The sequence below is a fragment of the Puma concolor genome, chromosome D4 (genome assembly GCF_028749965.1).
Source record: "Puma concolor isolate L17-30 chromosome D4, mPumCon1.1.hap2, whole genome shotgun sequence".
Classification (NCBI taxonomy): Eukaryota; Metazoa; Chordata; class Mammalia; order Carnivora; family Felidae; genus Puma; species Puma concolor.
Genome location: NC_141679.1, coordinates 41,636,130 through 41,655,050, shown reverse-complemented (window position 1 = coordinate 41,655,050; position 18,921 = coordinate 41,636,130). Strand labels below are relative to the sequence as shown.

Here is an 18,921-nt window from a genome sequence, read left to right as displayed (position 1 = left end):
CATCTCTGCATACTCTCACACCAAGCGCAGCCTGGGAGACGAGGAGTGAGGGGGGTGGGGAGGGGACACATTGCCCGAAGCCCAGCCCCGAGAGAAGAGAAGCCCACGGCAGGTGCACAGTACGCAGCCCTAGAGGAAGTGCCCGGCCGTCAGCCAGCTGTGGTCTGGGCCAGGCTCAGAGGCTGCCCACTGTGGCCCAGTTCCTCTCCAGAGCAGAGATCCTCCCACGACTGCCCTCCTCTCCTTAGCATAAGCCGCATCTTAAACCTTAGGTCAGAACTTGAGGCCCATTAGTAGTGAATCACTGGGACTAGAATTCAGTTCAGCCGACGCACAATTGTCGGGGGTAACAATCAGGGTTTTTAACCATCCCGCGTGTTGGCCTGTTTTTCCTTTTGGCGAAAGTCACCACCTGAATAGGATTAGAGAAAGCAAAATATTGCAATTCACTGGAGATCACATTTCCCTCTCCTCAACCTTTGCCTCCACTTGCTGCTGAAAAACAAAGGATCAGAAAGGCGACCCCGGTGCTCCGGCCGGCAGAGGAGCAGCGGGGCGCGGCAGGGCAGGGTCGAGCAGGCTCGGCCCCACCTGCTCAGGCGTTCCGCATCACTGGCTGGCATGGAGGAGTTCACTCTGCCACATCAGCCCGGCACTTAGTCGTGCACACGGCCAAACGAGGGCTTCGCCTTCCAGAGGCCGTGCAGGGGCCAAAAGAGTCAGAGTCGATGTTTTTGCCTTGAGGCAAAGATCTCCGGGTGCAAAATGTCCTTGGAGAGGAGCTGGCCTGTGTCTCATGTTCTTCCAGCGGGGAGCGAAAGATCCAGTGTCCTCACTTGTGCTGACAAAAGGACAACTGTCTGGGTCTCGGTACCACGGCGAGCAGCATCCTCACACTCACACACATGCACAGCCCACCCCCTGCCTTCCTGATTAGGGAAAGGAATTTGATGATCTGTTTTGCGGGCGCCCCAGAATGGTTTGGGGGCATTTCCCAGTTTGTTTCTTCTCCGGGACAATTGTTGGATCTGCTCAGAAGGGAGCCTTACTGGGATATTCAATATCACGCATTTGTTGCTTTAAAAATACCAGTGCCCCAGCAAGAGAAGGTCATGGACTTCTCATTGGCACATGTCCCCAGACGTGGTGTTTTCTTTGTCTTGGAGAATCGCTTAGGTTTAATGGGTGTTGCATACAAAGAATGATGGGAATTTGGTGATCATTTCAAAAAAAAAAAATTAAAAAACAAAACAAAACAGGAGAATTCAAACAAAAACAGGCCATCCTCAATTCTTGCACAGGACCCCCAACAGGCCACTCAGAAGGGTTCTCCTCCCCGCTCAGGAAAACCTTTGGTGGCACCAAGGACCTCGGGATGCCTTCGGCCACAGAAGCCATTCTGTAACCTCCGGGTCCTCCTCTTCCCTCCAGGGCCCACAGAAGCAGCTGTGGGGCATTTTGACTGTGGTGGGAGGGTTCTGCCCTTTCATTTGAGTGGGGACAGAGCATTGATCCGTAAAGGACCCTGGGCATTCCGCCTCCGGCCTTAACTTACCTGGCCTCTACATACTGTTTTTCTTTTCTTTTTGGCTTTTCAAGGCAGCCTGGAAGCATATCCCTCTGCCGGCTCTGCTTCTCCTCCTAGTCCAAGCTCCTTAAAAAAAGGGCCTGGCCTTGTTCACCTCTGTATTCCCAGCACTTGGCGTGCCATAAATATAATAATAGTATTAGCTACCACTTAGTGAGTACTTTGCCTTGCACCAAGCACTTTGTAAATATTATCTCTTGCCGTTAAATATGCTGAATCGAATTTAACTGACCCACATAGCTGGAATGGCACTTCTTTAAGGGGCATGGTGGTAACCCAGATGTGGAATCAGAGAGGCTTCCGTTCAAACCCTGACTTTGTCACATCCTGGTCACTTGAAATTTGAAACTCTGGGCCTGAGTTTTCTCGTGTTTAAATCGGGGGAAAATAATAGCTGCGCTGCCTGCCTCCATAGAGTTCTTGGGAAGAAAATACAAAGAAACATTTGTGGGATATTTCTTTGTAAGTTCTAAAGTTTTTAAAAAATGTAAATGTCCCTACAAATCTAGTGATATCCACAGGCAGATTATACAGTGGGGCTGTCACAGTTTATGAGGAGGTATGGTATAAGGAATGGTCACATTTCCCAAAATATCTTCCCCACTGATCTATCACAAATTATTCCCTCTCATCTGGCTCATAATTCCCATGATGGGCATGAGTAATAGCATGGACAGCAAAAGAGGTCGTTGCTAAGTCACTGTATTAGTTATCTGTTGCTGTATGACAAATTAGCCCAAAACCAAGAGTGTCCATCAGTCCGCGGATCTGTCCCTTGCTTCAACAGTGTTTGGACAGAACAGAACAGGGAAGCCCCTTCTATCAGCCTCTGACCACCCTCCAACCTTTTTTCCAGTCACAACCTTCAGAGCCATTTTCTCAGCCGCCCACTCCCTCCAGGAGCAGCTAACACCTTATTTTGAGCTTAGCTCCTTATTGCCGATCAATCATGAGCTCCCAGATTTGTCAGAATGATTCCACCCAGGTGGAGGCTGCCTTCAGCGGTCAACATGTGTCTATGGGTGTCCTACACCTACCTTTCTCTGGGCTTCTATTTCGATCACGGCATGGGGCTTTGGAGGATGTGGGCCATTTCTTCCACTAGTTGGCTGTAGAGAAGCTCAAGGGCACTGAGCATCTCTTGAAGATGCAAAACCAACACAGAGGCTGTGTCCTCTTCCAGAACATGCAGAAGCCATCCCAAGATGCGTGGGATAAAACCCTGGAAGCTATGGAAGCTGTCCTGATTCTGGAGAAAAACCTGAACCAGGCCCTTTCAGATCTGTGTGCCCTGAGTTCTGCCCATGGAGATCATATCTGTGACTTCCTGGAGAACCACTTCCTAGTTGAAAAGGTGCCCATCAAGAAGATGGACAACCACCTGACTAGCCTCTGCAAGCTGGCTTGCTCCCAGGCTGGGATGGGTGAGTATCTCTTCAAAAGGCTCACCCTCAAGCATGACTGGGGGCCTATTAGACCCAGAAGCCTTTGGAGGACCCCTCTGGTAACCCTGGTGCCAGGGCTTGTGCCTGACCCTCTCCCTGCAGCCACTAGAAAGATTTTTAACCACCCGGGAGCCCTTTCCCAAGCCTTAGAACGAATGTAAACAAATGAAGCTTTTTGTGGTCAAAAAAAAAAAAAACAAAAACAAAAAAAAATAAAAAATAAAAAAAATAAACAACAACAACAAAATCCAAATTAACCCAAAGCATAGGTGGCTTAAATCAGCAATACACATGTATCATCTCATATTGTTTGTGTGGGTCAGGAATTTGGAATAGCTTCGCTCAATATTTCTAGTGATACATGTAGTTAAGATTTTGGCTGGGATTGCAATCATCTGAAGGCTTTACTAACCCTGAAGGATTCACATCCAAGATAGTTCACTCACACGGTGCTGGTTGTTGGTAGAAGACCTCAGTTCTCTTTCATATGAGCTTCTCTTTGAGCTGCTTAAATGTCCTCACAATATGGTGCCTGACTCTTTTAGAGTGAACAGTCCCCACAATGCTTCTTATGATCTAATTTTGGAGGTCACAGACCACCACTTCCACCACACTTGATTTCTTTTTAGAAAGTAGTTGTTCAGTCAGGGGCATCTGGGTGGCTCAGTCGGTTAAGTGTCCGACTCTTGATTTCGGCTCAGGTCATGATCTCACAGTTTGTGAGCTGAGCTCCACATTGTGTGTCAGCACTGACAGCGTGGAGCCTGCTTGACATTATCTCTCTCCTCCCTCTGCCCCTCCCCCACTCACTCTCTCTGCCTTTCTCTCAAAAATAAATAAATAACCTTTAAAGAAAATTTTTCAAAAAGTAGCTACTCATTTGGGCCCACGCTCAAGGGGACAAGAATTAGGCTCCACCTTCTAAGGGGAGAATTGTCAAAGAATTTTTGGATATATTTTAAAATCATTACAGTCACCATGAAAATCCACCTATGATATTGGAGGCTATTAGTGCTCAGCTGGGCTAAGCAGGAAGGGGTATTGAGATGGGGACAAGATTCAAGACCAGAAGAGGTCACAACTCAGGCACAGAGATGAAGGACTCTGGGCTACCAGGTCGTAAAGAAGTTTAGAGAGAGACATTTGTGAACAGGGGACATTCCCTTGGAGAGCAGTTGCCTTGGTCTTGCCTAAAGGCTTGAACAAAAGTTTTCATCCCAGAACAGTTAGTCCTGGTCTCTTTTTGCTGAATAGCTTAGTCTCCATATGGGCAGGGAACTTACAGAATTACTCCAGGAAAGTTTGGCTGATTTGGGATATGGAGGTGAAATCTTCTGCTTTAAAAGACATTTATTCTCTCGATATAGGTCAGTTCTATTTTCTCCTGGGCCTTGGCCCTGACAAGGGTTGATCAAGGGATTAAAGCACAGGATCATGAACTCAAGAGTCAACAGGGGATAGTCAAAGTGAGCATAACAGATCTAAGAAACAAATCAGAGTGGCAAGCATTGTGGCAGACCGGAAAGCAAGCTACAGATGATTTCACACTAGAAAAAGAGAAATATCTGGACCTTTTAGGAATAATTGGACATTGATTCTGAAATACTGCAAATCATTAGTATTTCAGAAAACCATCATGATCCATAGGTAAAAATGGATGTTTATGGGAGTCCATTGAACAAAAGGAATTTGGGTATAGGTGAATCTCTCAGCGGCCCCATTACATCCATGAGTATGTTCTTCTGTTATTTCCACAGTTCCTGAAAATGTAGTTTGAGTAGATATACTCAGCAACTGGTCGAACAACCACAGTGGCCCCTTAACTTGCAGAGTGAGGGCTTTTAGAATCAGATAGAGAGTGAAGCACTCCTCTCTATAGCACAGGTAGTCCACCAACAAAGAATTTAAAGTCTCAAAGATGGTGATCCCTACCACATCTCTAACTGGCCTGTTTGGCTCTGCAAAAGATGGATAGAAAATTATGGGGTATTATTTTAAGTGTTGTTAAGTGATGACTACAATTCAAGCCGCTATTCTAAATGTCGTCTCTTCACCTTGTGGGTCTGCTGGATGGCTATTGATCTGGTAAATACATTTTCTCTATTAGAAGAAGTTTTCTTTTACTGGGCAGGAATAACAATACATATTCACCATGCCAATCTTCAGAACTGCTTAATTCTTTTGCTTTATGCCATAATTTAGATCAGGGGGATTTTTTTTAATGTTTAGCTTTTTTTTTACAGAGGTATAACTGACATATAATGTTATATTAGTTTCAGGTGTGTAACACAATAATTTGATATTTGTATATATTGCAAAAGGATCACCACGATGAGTCTAGTTAACGTGAGTCACCATACATAATTACATAATTTTTTTCTTATGGTCAGAACTTTTTTTAAGATTTACTCTCTTAGCAAATTTCAACTATGCAATAGAGTATTATTAGTTATAGCCACAGTGTACATCACATCCCTAGAATGTATTTATTTTATAACTGGAAGTTGGTAACTTTTGACTTCCTTCATCCACTTGGCCTACCCTCTACCTCCCACCTCTGGCAACCTGCAATCTGTTGTAGATCAGAGGGATTTTTGATCCTCTTAATAACAGCCCACAGAACAGAATTTTGGACTATAGTTTAGATGACATAATGCTAAAAGACCAAGTGAGCAAGCGGAAACAGATATCCTAGACACCCTATAAAAACCCTATAAAACCTATATGTGTCAGAGTTCGGGAGATACATGCATTGGAAATTCAGGGATCTTAGAGACATTTCTAGAAGTTCAGGTATCTGTATAGTATCAGAATGTTTCTTCCAAAGTGAAAGAAAATTCACTGTACCATGCATACCTCACCACTAAGAATAAGTGATACATCTTTGGCTTGGCCCCTTTTGGAGTTTGAAGGCAACATATGCCAGATATGGATGTACTCCTCTGCCCCTGTTGCTGAGCAATGCAGAAGGTTACAAGCTTCAAGTGAGGCCCAAGCAGGAGAAGCTGATTCAGGCCACAACACCAGCAATTCTGCCACTAGGTCTTCTGATGAATGAACCCAACGGGAGTGCTCTCTGGTGCCTGTGCCAAGCCCTGATGGAAGAAGCACAATGGAGAGTTCTAGAGTTCGAGGATGAAGGTTTGCTCTCAATACTCACATTGAGTATATGCTTTCTAAAACTCAACTCACTGAGGTATAATTAACATACAATACATAAAATGTACCCACTTTAGCATAGAGTTGAATGACTTGTGATAACTTACACACCTGGAAAAGTAGAGCTCCGTCAAGATAAGGAACATTTCCACCGAACCAGAATGCTTTCTCGTGCCCCTCTGCACCAATCCCGTGTCCCTTCTCCAGAACATAGCCCTCAGGCAACCACGGATTCTGTCATTACTGATTGGATTTACAGTTTCTAGACTTTTATATAAGTAGAATCAGGCAGGATGATCTCTTTTGTGTCTGGATTTTTTTACGCAGTGTAATGCTTTTGAGAGTCTTCCATTCTGTCATATGGACCAGTGGTATCAGCTGTTTGCTCCTTTTTTATTAATGAGCAGTATGCCATTGTACGAACATACTCCAATTCCTCTTTATCCATTAATAAATATCTGGATTGTTTCCAGGTTTAGGTTCTCATGAATAAAGCGGCCATAAGCATTCTTGTGAAGTCTTTGTGTGGACAAATGTTTTTATTTCTCATGAGTAAACACCTAGCAGTGCAATTTCTGGGACACACAATTAGCACGTTTATTTTTTAGATCTTTTTTAATGTTTATTTTTGAGAGAGAGAGACAGAGCACAAGTGGGGGAGGAACAGAGAGAGGAGGAGACACAGATTCTGAAGCAGGTGCCAGGGTCCAAGCTGTCAGCACAGAGCCCGACGCGGGGCTCAAACCCACGAATTATGAGATCATGACCTGAGCTGAAGTCAGAGGCTTAACCATCTGAGCCACCCAGGCGCCCCCTAATTAGTGTATATTTCAATTTAGAAGAAACCGACAAACTGTTTTTTCAAAGTGGTTGCACCGTCTCACATTCTCACAAAAAATAGACGAGAGTTTCAGTTGCTGCATATCCTTACCAACATTTGGTATTGTCGATGTTTGTAATTTTAGCTATTCTAACAGGTGTATGGTAGTATTTCATTATGGTTTAAATTTTCATTCCCTGATAGCTAATGATGTTTAGTATCTTTTAATGGGCTTATAGGCTACTTTTTAAAAACTTTCGTGAAGTGTCGGCTAAAGTTTTTGTTAATTAGGTTATCTGTCTTATTATTGAGTCGTAAAAGCTCTCTGTGTATTCTGGAAACAAAACATGTGTCAGATGTATGTATTGTGAGTACTTTCTTTCAGTACCGTATTAACCAGTGACTTGGGAGCAGAACAGGGCACAATGTGTTTATAGTCATATTGCAATCAAGGAAACCAAGGCAAATATTTTTTTAATATGAAATTTATTGGTAAATTGGTTTCCAGACAACACCCAGTGCTCATCCCAACAGGTGCCCTCCTCAATGCCCATCACCCACTCTCCCCTCCCTCCCACCCTCCATCAACCTTCAGTTTATTCTCAGTTTTTAAGAGTCTCTTATGGTTTGGCTCTCTCCGGCTCTTTTTTTTTCCTTCCCTTCCCCATGGTCTTCTGTTAAGTTTCTCAGGATCTGCATAAGAGTGAAAACATATGGTATCTTTCTCTGTATGACTTATTTCACTCAGCATAACACTCTCCAGTTCCATCCACGTTGCTATGAAAGGCCATATTTCATTCTTTCTCATTGCCAAGTAGTATTCCATTTTATATATAAACCATAATTTTTTTTATCCATTCGTCAGTTGATGGACATTTAGGTTCTTTCCATAATTTGGCTATTGTTGAAAGTGCTGCTATAAACATTGGGGTACAAGTGCCCCTATGCATCAGCCCTCCTGTATCCCTTGAAACCAAGGCAAATATGGGTTAGATAACTTGTTTGAGTACATAGAAAATAAAAACTAGGATTCAAGAGCCTCCAACTCCAGTATATTTTTATCAAATGCAAAGTTGCCAATAAATATTTGAGAGTGACTGCAAGAGAGCAAGAAAGTGTTTGAGTTACTGAATTATACTGCCTCCCAAAGAGCAGCGTAAATGCTGAGACTGAAATGGTGGCTGCCAATTTCTACCGACTCAGAGTTTCCTTCTTGTTCTATGAAACTGACATCAGGTGAGTGGTTTCTTGTTTTATTCACTGGGCTTGAGGCAGATTCCAAAGTCTGTGAATTTTCAGCCCAGTTTCTTCCAGCTTCTGAAACTATAGAATACTTTGTGATTGAAATCAATACTATGGACCCTAAGATTTCCATTCATTTGTAAATAAGAATGTATTTTTGTGTTATTGTGTATAACATGCTATATCTTATATATGTTATATTTAAAGAAACTTTTTTCATAATTGTTAGCGTATATAAATTATATGAAAATGCATGACATATGCTATATCTTAATGAAATGTATTATTTTATAATCTCTCCTTAAACATGCCAGGCCCCATTCTGGTACTCAGTCTCCAAAGATGGCTGAGACACAGGTTCCTGACCTTGAAAAACTTATAGCTATGTGGAAGAGATGGAAGTGTTTTTTAAAAAATTTGTTAAAAGGCAAAGAAGAAGTTTTCACTTATGGGAAATGCTTTCTAAAATATTTAGGGGTAAAGAAGCACCATGACTGCGACTTACTCTCAAACAGGCTCTATTAACATGTATTCTGCACGAAGCAATATTGCACTAAAAGAAATAAAAATTATTGGTGCATGTAGGTGGCTCAGCCGATTAAGTGTCTGACTTTTGATTTCGGCTCAGGTCATGATCTTGCAGTTTTGTGGGTTCAAGCCCCATGTCGGGCTCTGTGCTGACAACGTGAAGCCTGCTTGGGATTCTCTCTCTCCCACTCTCTCTGCCCCTCCCCCGCTCATGCTCTCTCTGTCTCTCTCAAAATACATAAACTTAAAAAAAAAAAAAAGAAATAAAAACTGTTCTTGGAGGCCAAAATATCTTACTCTTTTTCCACGTGAAGTTCAGATATACTTAGAGTCCATAAAAAGGTATACTATTAAAATTTCAAGTCAGAAAGCAATCAGGGAAAAAAAAATATCTAAAAAGGCACTTGGAGAGTGATGAGGAAAAGATTGAGCAATTCTGGTGTACAGGAATTCTTTATACTTTTTTTGCAACTTTTCTGTAAATCTAAAATTATTTTGGAACAAAAGTGTAAACATTGCACTGTGCCAGTGCTGGGAGAATTAGGGGAGCACAGATGAGGTGGCCCTAATTCTGCAGAGGTCGGTGAGGGCGGCTCTAGGTCAGGGGGCACGAGACGTCCCCACCAGAAAGGTGACATTTGCCCCAAGTCTTGAAGGAGAGTCAGGAGTGGGCTGGGTAGATAAGGACACAGCCTAATCCCAACAAGCCTGGGAAGAAGATTAAATTCCGTATCATTTAGTTAGATTGTTTAGCATATTTTACCATATTCTAATGAGATACAAAGTGATAAGCCACGTCTTTTCGCTTCATCACCACGAGGATGCCTTGCAATTAAATAACAATCCTCTGTTAGGCAGAAGATCTAACTGCTAAACTTTCAGAAGAAACCGGAGTTGGAAAGGAAACAGACTGCTTTCTTCTAGGACTCACTATTTATCCAAACTTCCATTCTCCCAGGGAATGTTTCTGGATTCATGATTTACGGACTTGGGAAACCTTTTGGGATTTTGGAGAGGAGAGGTGCCAGCTGTAAAATTTGCCCTTAGCTCTGGTGCTGCATTGGGTCAGCAGGCCTGAGAGAGGCGGAAGGTGGATTTCACATTTAGAAGCAGCAAACCCTGCCTTTCTGTGGGCTGGAAATCCGACACTGGGCTGTGGAAACGCACAGAGTCAGAGAGCGTGCTGTGAGACGGGGCGCGGGAAGGGGCAAACGCTGGAAAAATTGTACTTTTCTCCCCATGACAGTTGCCTTTTGTTTGGACAAATAATTTGAGGAGAGAACAAAAAAGCAGTTGTTTGCTTAATGCCAAGCCACAAAACATGGAGCCTTTCTGGCCCCAGCGAGGAGTAAATTCCTGGTCCCAAGCATTCCTGATGATTTGCCCCCTGGTCCTGCAGACTGAGGTGACCCAGAAAGCACCCACTGTCCCCGGAGCCTCTTTTACTGGGCAGGGGCCGCCTCACTCATTCATAACTCAGTAGGACAGGGGTCCAGGGAGGCCAAGAGAGCTCAGTGCCAGGCCAGGCCAAGCCAGAGGGTGGCTGCGATGGGGTGGGGTGGCCTGAAAGCAAGTCATTAATGCACACGGATGCCCTGCCTGCCAGTTGCCTGTTTTCCTGGCCAGAAGAATCTGCAAAAAGAGTACAAAACCTTGTGTTCAAAAGTTTTGGAGTTTGTAACATATACAGACTCATACACACATATACACATGCCCAGAAACACACAAACTGCTTGTGATACATACATTTGGTGCCAACATAAACAGAGCTCTGGCCAAAAACCATGTTGGTTAGCAACTGGCCAATGAAGTGTTTAAAGTTAGATGCCAACAGAAAAACCCGAACAGTGGTGTTTTTCCTAAACTTGAAGTCACCAGTCAGTATTGCTTTTCCTTTGCAGAATGGTTTTCTAATATCTTCACTCAGGAAAGATCCTGTCTGCAAAAAGGCCCATGACGGGTTCGCTATTAGGTGAGTTCATTACCGTAAACCCATCCACAGTGAGTTCCAATAACAATTACAAGGCCATCAAGCCATGAAACCCAATGGCCGCTTTGAATTTGTGACCAGTGCCAGTGAGAAGTGGGGGTGGGAGGGGGGTAGTTCTGGACTTCTAGAACTGCCTGGTCTCCAAAGCTTATGGAAGCACCGAGGCTCCAAAGGAAGAAGGAGCAGCTTGTCAGGCTAGCCAACTGACACTTGAAAGAGCAGGCTGGGGAGGAAACACGTGCTGTCGCCTGAGCCCTCAGAATCTACCCCTGGCACCATGTGGAGTGACCACGTCATCCTAGGGCCAAAGCCACATACGAGAAAGAATGCTCTTCCCTATGCTCTCCCACCTTTGGGTGTTGAAATGCCATGACCTCTATCTCCTAATGAAGCTTGTTCCCAGGGAAGGACTGATGTCTATTATTTGCCACTTAGTCTAAATATATTCAAGTCACCATTACCAGGTCATCCGATGTGCTGAACTTGAGCTCTGTGGCCTAACAGCCTTGACTTCTGCTAGAAGAACTAATGCCCTTGGCCAGCATTTAGGAGAGGATTTAGTAGGGATGAGGAAGGGCAGGATTTCTCAAAACCTGCCTTCCCCCCGCCCAACCTGCATGTTCTTCCCTCTCAGCCCCCAGATCTCAGCTTAATTCTCCATTCCTAAATAAGTCAAGTTCTGATGAGAGAGTGTCTTGGTCCCAACTCCTTAGCCTTTACTGAAGTCAAGGCCCGTGTCTGTATTTGATCATCACTCTCGATCAAGTGTCTAGCCCTTTGCCTGGCATATGGTGCAGTTTGTTGAATAAATGAAATCAATGAATGGTTAAATGAGTGAAGGCTTGGATGGATGCATGGGTGGATGGACAGATATATGGGTTATGGGTACAGAAATGAATGATGACAGGTGGATGATGGAGTTGCAATACAATTCCATCTGTGCCCCGCCCATCTTTCTACCACCCTGCCTCCCTGAGAACGCTGTTGCTTCGGTGCAACTTACAGAAGCTCAGTCGATAGATGATGGCGCTGCTGGATGCTCGTGATGAATTACTGCAGTAGCAACTGAGAAAAGCCAAGAGAGCAACCAAAGAGAAGGGCTGGGATGATAAAAGGCAGAGAGGGAGAAATAGAGAGGTTGAGAGGTGTGCAGCCAAACAGACCACAGGCAGCTGGAGGAGAAAGGCAACGGCTTTGGGGACCTGATGGAAAAACAGAGAGAAGAGGGACTGGAGACTAGCTGTGGGGAGGGGAGGCAGCTGAGAGGAGGAATCATGGAAAAAGAATTTATATTATCAGGAAAACAAAATGGTAGGGACTTCTCTAATAGGTCTGTAGGGAGGTGAAGAATGAAAGCGGGAGGCTTTTAAGGGGAAGAGAGAGGAGGAGGAGGAGGAGAAGAATCTCAAGCAGAAAAAATTAAGTGGCAGAGAAAGAGAGAAACAAATGCTGGCCCTTCAAGGTACAGAAGGGGTGCCCGGTGTGAGAAAGCCAAAGCCACAGCTGCCCTGCCAAGGGAGGAAACCTTAGGAGACCCGCCCAGCCAGAATCTTGAAGTCTCAGACTTTTTCCACCTTATGAGCTGTAAATTGATCTATTCAGTTAGAGAAACCTGGTTTTTATTGAGTAATTTCCTCTGAACGACCTCCAGTTTTGAAAATGTCCCCAAAGTTCTCTGCCTTCCCCCGTCCCCCGCCAGGTCCCTGCGTCAATGCCCGTAAATCACAGGGAGTCAGCCCCCCTTACTGCTCGCCAGGTCCCTTGGCTAATCCTGATATGGCACTGGGTCCTCCTGGTGCAGAGACCTCAGATCCGTTTGTTCTGTGGCCAGTTCCCAGCATGCACCTCACGGGGCTCCCATCCGGCAGCTTCTCAGGAACCCCCAGCCACAGAAAAGATTTCTAACTGGTCGGGAGCCATGTCCTCTGCCTGGCCTCCGTATCAAGGAACTGTCTCAATTTTTCTTCCTAGCCCTCAAATGGGGCCTCTTGCAGATGCAAACAAGGGGCTCTTTATGGGAAACATTGCCCATCACTTGCTTTTACATTGCGTCTTTTATGCCAACATCCCTCAAAGCATTTTCACAGACAAGTGTCATTGTCTCCCCCTTACAGATGGCACCGAAAGGAGAGCACAGAAAGTTAAGTGGTTCAACAAAGGTCAGACTCAAAAAGTCAGAGCAGAGGTGGGAAACAGAACCCACAGCTCCCTGCTCCCCGGCCTATCACCTGCCCATTCCCAGGCCCAGTGGGAAATAGCCAACCTCTGTGAGCATCCTTCCCACACTCTGGCAGCATGCAAACCCCCCTCATCTGTGCTATTTAAAGCTCAAAGCTGAAATCCCATCTTCATAATCAGGATTGCACAGATCTCTGGATGGAAGGGGCCATCTTGAAAGTTGATCGAAGACTAGTGTACTTGCCAAGACTCAGTAGGGTGGGAGGGAGGCCTGGGGGCCCCCTCAGGAGGTGAGATGCCGGCGTCAGGCTCGAAGAGCAATTGCATTACCTGTGTGGCTGAGGTTTTACTGCCTGCTCAATCTGAAAGTTAGCAAAGTAGTAATCAATGAAAAGGAAATATAATTGAGAAGATTAAAAGCTGAGGGTGGGTATGGACTGGGGAGGGAAGTGATTGCTAAAGAGGTCCATTTGTATAATTCAAAGGTCGATGCCTCTCATTAAACTCACATCTCCAGACACTCAGGGGGATGAAAGAGAATCTCTCCATGCTGACTGGCTGACACCTAAGAGTTTCCTCTGGCCACTTTCAAGGGCAGCATGAGGCCAGAGGGGCAGAAGAAACTGTTGGAAAGAGAATTTAGGGGAATCCATAAGCAAAAGAACATTCGGAGAATTGAAACATAAAGCCAGGTCTTCTGACCTTTTTAAAAAAGATATCCAAGTTTCTTTTAGACCATGAGGGCTCATTTACATGACCTGAAAGAAAGCTGAATCAATGCCCAGGGAAAGTCCACCCCGAGGCACACACACACACACACACACGCGCGTGCACGTGTTTATCCTTCCACGGAGTGCATGTGTTTCTGTAACTTTGGGTCAGTAATGTGCTCTGGCTGTCACTACAGGTTTTCTTGCAGAACTACCAACTGAATCTGTCTCTGAGACAAGTGACAAGCTTGTCCCCCAAACGCCTCCCAGGGAAGGAAGACACACAGGGGTGTGCGTGTGGATGTATCTATAGTTCTAAACCAAGACTTTGGTGCTCTGGGGTCCAGGAGGCCAGGTCATGCCTTCCTGCTAAGACACAGGTGCCAAATCAGATAATACATGATCTGTCTTCCTCCCCTCGCTCTTTTTCTGTTGTGGTTTCTAACAAGAAGTCCAACGTACGCTGGTCTCTCTTGTCCCTTCATCTTCTCTCCTTTCTGCCTACACCAGGAACCTGCATAGGTCTGACTTAGACACCACAGGACACAGAAGGAGCTGCAAGATTTAGCAAATGAATTTGCTTACTATTGCCACCGAACACATTACACAAAGCTGGCAGCTTAAAACAACACAAATTCTTCTCTCACAGTTTCTAGGGTGAGGAGTCTGGCACGGTACGGATGGGTTCTCTGCTCAGGCCGCGCGCAGTGACCATCAGGGTGGCCAGGAGAGGTGCCATCTCTCCTGAGGCTTGGGGTCCTCCCCCCAGGCCTTGCAGGGGATTGGCAGAATTCAGTTCATCGTGGCACAGGGCCGAGGTCCCTGTTTTCTCGCCAGCCACTAACTGGGGCGCAGTTCTTGGCTCCTGGAGACTAGCCACTATTCCCTGCCACGAGGCTTTCTCTGCCACACAGCCATGTTCCTTCTCCTTCAGGGCCAACAGGAGAATTCGCGACTGCTTCGAATCTTGGACTTCTTATGTCTCCAGCCTCTAGCTGCTGATTTCAAGAGCTCGTGCAGTCAGGCGCAGCTGCCCACATCACCTTCTATTTGATTAACTCAAAGTCAACTGATCAGCAACCTTAATCACATTTGCAAAAATTCCTTTCTGCCATGTAATGTAGATCAGTCACAGGAGCTGTGTTCTTCACGGCCCCTGATTTTCTCCCACACTCTTGGGGAGGAGGTTATACAAAAGTGAGGGTCACTGGGGCACCTTTAAGAATTCTCCTTAACACAACATATAAAAATACAGGATGCTCAGTTGAATTTGAATTTCACAAAAAACGACACATAATTGTTTTAGTATAGTTATGTACCATACAATATTCGGGACATATATACTTAAATTCGGGGCATAAATGCTACTGTTTGTTTATCAAAAATTCAAATTAAATTGGGCACCCCATATTTTATCTGGCAACCCTAGATGCAGAGCCTCGGAGCCTCTGCACCACACAAAGGCCAAGATTGGCCTGCAGTAAAAGAAGGCATTTCCTTTGTGAAGCAAGCAGCAATAGAACTTTCTTCAGCTGGGGGCCCTTGGTGATAAGACAAGGCCTCTGTGGCCTATTTCTGCAACATCACTTTCTCTGCTTCCCTTCCCCAGATCCCTCAGCCCACAGCTGTCAACACCCTGCAAAGTCACGGAGAGCAATTGCTGTTCCCAGGCTATGAGCACAAGTGGGCCCCCAAGGTCAGCCACAGAACCTCACTAGCCCAGAATCACAGCCTGCTGGTGGGCGGAATGGGGAACTCAGCAGGGGAGTCTGGGGTGCGGGGGGAGGCAGAACCCACCCCGGGCTGTCGGCCCTCTGCGTGCATGGACGATCCCTGCCCCAGAAGAAGCTCTTGCCCTCGAGGCGGGCCACGGGGGCTCTCTGGGCCACGGAAAGCTTCCCTCACCAGCAGAGGAGTTTTCCTTGCAAGCCACTCTTGGCTCTCCTCGAGGCTGCTCCAAATCCTTGCCAACAACACTTCAAACTCTGGCCAGCCCTGTGTTACATTTTAACAGGCCAGGCCCTATTAGCCTGATCCTAGGATGGGTTATTCTTTCCAGTTTTCACTAACAAAAATCCCCTTTTATTTGGACACTCAAGTGGCCTCTAGGAACGAGGCTTTCATGTGTTGCCAAAAATGTTCGGATGCGGCAGCATTTGTGTGTGTGGCCAATTACATCGGTACCTCTGGGGTTGATCCCACAGGCCTTTCTCAGGCAAAATTCCTGTGAACTTCCAGCAGACCCCCCACCCTTTCTCCTCAGCTCTATCTGCAAGAGGAGGCCCTGGGCGGCTGGAGATGGGCTTTCACATGGAGTTCTTACCCTTATGAAATCAATCTGAGTGGGGACAGTGATTTATATGCACCCTAGTCAATGCATTATTAGAATTAATATCATTATTTTGCTGCTTCCCTTTTTTGGTTTTTCCTCTCATAAATCAGTTTAGTTCGATAAGATTGGGCTGAGTTTTGGCTGCACACAGACGAGAGTGTTCGGCGTTGTGGAGCTAAGGACCGTTTGGCGAGTTCAGACAATGCCTCCATTGTTTTCTGATTTATTGAACGCTCAGGTCTTGCTAGTATTACACGTACTCGTTGATGTTTTGCAAAGCAGGGATTAGTAAGATTTTTTTTTTTTTTTTTTAACCTGGAAACCACCTCCATGCAGCGCTGGTTTCTCAGAGTCTCTATCTAATTTGTCGTAAGCTGCCTTTTCCACGGCCAAGTAATGGCCACCAAAAGGGTGGGTGGGTGTTTTGATAATCATTCTTTCTTTCCATCTTCATATTTGGCCAACATGCACACTAACCTGTCCCATGTGTGTGTTTGGAGTTTCCTAGCTGCCTGCAGAAGAGGACCTACTTCAGTCTTTTTCTTCAACACCCTGGTCATACGATCTGTCTTGTTGATGCTATCCTATTGCCAAACCAGCGCGAGCTGTAGCCTTCTATCAGAAGCCCACCAAAACAGGCACTTGGGGCATATTCAAGGGGGCTTGGATTCCCTCTTCCACTGGCTTCTTCTTGCACCTCACAAAAAGGTTCGCTATCTGATTGTCCAAAACTTGCTGCAGAAGTCACCAGGAAAGCCTAAGGCATTTTTCTTAAGAAAAGGACAACATCAGAAATGATTAGAACCTAGCCCGCAAGAGGAACTCAGGAACAGCCGATTTATCTGGCAGCCCCGTCGGGCTCACATCATTTTGTTGGCCCACCACATCTTCACCCCTCCATCCGCCACCCACCCGCTCACCAGCCGTGGAACCAGAGTTCCATGCAATGGCTTTTGCTGTCTGTACCCCATGCCTGGGGGCTCCTCTGCCCCCTTTCCTCTTTGCCCAGAACACGAACTTAGGAGAATAGACTCAGGAGAACAGGGCCTCATTCCCACCGGCACACACAGCTACTCCTACGAGGAATTCAGATGTTAACCCCTCTAAGGGTGGCCATGAGCCTGGTGGCGTTCTACCTGATTAAGTCTAGCAGAAATTGACGTAAAGATAAGTCTTAAAGAGATGGGGTTTTTGAGCCCACGGTCTTCTGTATAATAGTCACTCACTAAGTAGTTGTTGAATCAACTGAGGTTGATATCAATTTGTTGTCTGTTCGTTCTAAGAGAAATTATTAAATAAAATTTAAAACATCCCCCCTCAAAGTAAACTTTCCCAAATAAGGGCTTATTGCTGTATCTTTAGTGACAAGAGCTGCAGAATGGGCCCCTCCTTTCCCCAGGCAAAGCTCAGAGCTGGGAATTCTCAGGGCAGCCTTAATTTTACTAGAAGCATAACATGCCTACATGTGAGCACAGCATATTGTACCATTATTGTTCCCCCAATCCCTATTCACACACCTTCTCTGGCTAACACATGCAAGTCTATTTCTTCCAAGGGGGGACATTACAGAGGAAAATGAATCAAGAAATTGCTTTGGGAAACTGAAAGAGATCTTTAAAATGTTGGTTCTGGACCGCACACCATTGAGACGGCAGTCAAAGTTGGCAAAATCTTGACTAGGGGTGTTACAAGTTACCCCTCTTACTACCTTGTAATTCCATATGCTAAGGTAACAGGTTTATTTCATCTATGTCATTAACACAGCATTCTGGGAAGCTGACACATTATTAGCCCCATTTTACCTATGCCAAAATCGAGGCTCAGGGAAATTAGGTAGCTTGCCCCAACAGTCGAAGGTATGGACCAGAGCCAGCTTTCTCATTCTCCTTTTGAGAAAATGTTGTTCAGTATGAACATATTTCCTTCTAAATAGCAACTCTTATTGTCTTATCCTTTCAACCAGGCTTTGAAATCCTTGATGATGATGATGATGATGATGATGATGATAAGGCTGATGACCATATTTGACCATTTGTTTTGACCCACTACACTTTCAAGCACCGTATTATGCCTGAATGTAGTCTTCAAAATGACCCTGTAAGTCAGGGTAATATTTGTTCCGTTTTATTCATTAGGGGGGAAAAGGGGCTAAGAGATGTAGATTAATCAAAAGTCGCCCAGCTATAAAACAGCCAACCTCTGATTTGGACTATGCTGTGTGCGTCCTCAGTAACTGTTAGATTTCACTGACAGCGTATTTAGTTAGAAACCCTAGGCTAACTGCTTTCATGTCTTTTTTCCTTTTACAGCCCAGACTTTCTCTCTCTTCATTTCTCACGCTGGGCATTTCCACCTGCTAGCCCCATATAATATTTCTCGGTGTGAATGTGACTAGTACGAACACAGAGCCTACCATCTGCAACACAATGCACGAGATTCAAAGGAGGGCAAAGTGTAAGCTTCTCTCTCTCTCTCTCTCTCTCTCTCTCTCATTTCTGTCTCTATCTATCCCTGTCTTTCTCTTTCTTTCTTAATAGCTCCATTTGAGGCTCAATACTGTCCTACCTCTGGCTTCTCACTGATAGCACAGATCAGGGCGACCAGGAGAGACCCTCCTATTTTACCTCATTGAGACTCCTTGTAAATGATGCACCTTTTATACAATGCAGTCTTCGCAAGGTTTGCCGTGGAAAACCCGGTGGAACACAGAAATGGATAGCCATGCCTCAACTGCTGGAAATGTACGTGGTTCATTCCAGATAGGGATTCGTTCTTCTTTGAAGTGGTGTGGCTGCTCGGTAAAATCAGAAAAGTTGTGTTCAGCACTCATGTCCGAAACCCACTAGTTATGTACCTTTAGACAAGTTACTTAATTTTACTGACCATATGTTCTCATATATAAAATGAGGATAATGCTATGGTAATTTCT

At 45.2% G+C, this 18,921-nt stretch overlaps 1 pseudogene; it reads left to right on the top strand.

Annotated features, from left to right (window-relative positions):
* The first annotated feature begins 2,537 nt into the window (after positions 1-2,537).
* On the top strand, positions 2,538-18,020 carry LOC112857776 (ferritin light chain-like; annotated as a pseudogene).
* Positions 18,021-18,921: the final 901 nt, after the last annotated feature.